The 1,751-nt window shown below is 43.1% G+C and overlaps 1 pseudogene; it reads left to right on the top strand.

Moving 5' to 3' along the window:
* The first annotated feature begins 686 nt into the window (after positions 1–686).
* LOC126215442 (5S ribosomal RNA) lies at positions 687–804 on the top strand (annotated as a pseudogene).
* The last annotated feature ends 947 nt before the right edge of the window (positions 805–1,751 follow it).

The following is a 1,751-nucleotide window of genomic DNA, read 5'->3' as shown; positions in this document are numbered from 1 at the left end:
TGTCGTTGCGTTTCATGCGGAAAACTTCAACCTGCTTAAGGCTTTGCACCTACAGACACTTTACGAAAGAAATCAAAACGCGTCGCCAAGCCACAAATAGCATACTGACGTCAAAACAGGAAACATTTCACATTAAGAATGCTTACAGCACCATATTTTCACCTGCTGGCAAAAGTGGAACTATTACTTTATCAGCAAACTCCGCGAGTGCACCGATTGGTGGACACACCTACGATGTGTCAGAGTCCTGCGATGTATGCAGCTCGCACTGCAGTACTGGCCACACCGTCAGCAGATATATGCTGGCCAAGAAGCGGAGCTCGCCCGAGATCACTTGGCACGTGCATTCTTGTTCTTAACGCTGGGCGGATCCACGCCTCTGTTCCAAAGCGGGAGGAGGAGCTTCATGATAAATGGCCTATCAGGTCATTATTACTGTGGTATTTCTGTTTTAAGGAAGGTACAGCGCGAAATACGAATAATTTGCAATGAGAAATAGGGGTCATATGGGTTTGTTATTGTTATTGACGGGATGGACCCAACATACTGTGGAACTGAAATATTCATAGTATTCGCCATATGTCATAAACGGTTTGAAGTACTGAAAGGAAATGATAGCATGGAAAGGGTAGAATAGTTTACCACATAGCTAACCTGCGAAGTTTTCTTATGTAATGAGATATACGGCCAACGGCCTTGCCGCAGTGGTAACACCGGTTCCCGTCGGATCACCTAAGTTAAGCGTTGTCGGGCTTGGCTAGCACTTGGATGGGTGACCATCCGGTATGCCGAGCGGTGTTGGCAAACGGGGTGCACACAGACCTGGTGAGGCAAACTTAGGAGCTACTTGACTGAGAAGTAGTGGCTACGGTCTCTGAAACTGGCATACGGCCGGGAGAGCGGTGTGCTGACCACATGCACCTCCATATCCGCATCCAGTGACGTCTGTGGTCTGAGGATGACATGGCGGCCGGTCGGTACCGTTGTGCCTTCATGGACTGTTCAGGAGAATTTTAGTTTTTTAATGAGACATACGAGTCACTACAGATTGTTTCGATGAAATAATGTAATTATTTTCAGGTTGATCGATAACTGGTGAAATGAGTATTGCTAATGACTTGTAGCAGCATAACTGAAGGAATCATATTTTCATTTGCATAATAAGCATGAGCATTTCATAAGCTATCGATCTTAGTCGCAATTACAACTGAATTTGCATGCGAGTGCGGTGAAAATGACTAAACTGCACTGTGTTGTGGAAAAAGAGACTAGTTTTAAAATGGCGATAAGAGGAAAAGAAAGGGCATACAATTCAGGCAAAAATACATGCCTCCCTCCAATGCAATTTCAGCGTAGTGCTGTACCCACTATGTGTTCAATAATAGACAGTTGACTTGAATTAATAATCGTATTTCCGTAACCTGTTCGCAGGCTCGCTAGCTATAGCTATGCGTTTGGGTAAAGGTTTCAGCTGCTGAATTACATCTCCGCTAATATCTAACAGAGAAGCCAAATACAAATTTTCACAGATTTAGCTTTTAAAATGCTTTCATAATGAAATAATTTCATAAAACTATTGTGTGGTTTCAAACGTAGACAAACCTGCTATTAAGCATGTGCTGATGATATTTCGCTCATCTTCGTGTTCAGTCATGACTTCACATTTTCTTTTATTATCAATGAGGTATCCTCCGTAGAACCGTTACGTAAACACTTTGAGATGTCCTGATCACAATTTTACTATTCCAACT

Source organism: Schistocerca nitens, chromosome 12 (genome assembly GCF_023898315.1).
Source record: "Schistocerca nitens isolate TAMUIC-IGC-003100 chromosome 12, iqSchNite1.1, whole genome shotgun sequence".
Taxonomy (NCBI): domain Eukaryota; kingdom Metazoa; phylum Arthropoda; class Insecta; order Orthoptera; family Acrididae; genus Schistocerca; species Schistocerca nitens.
This window is presented reverse-complemented; position numbering and strand designations above follow the sequence as displayed.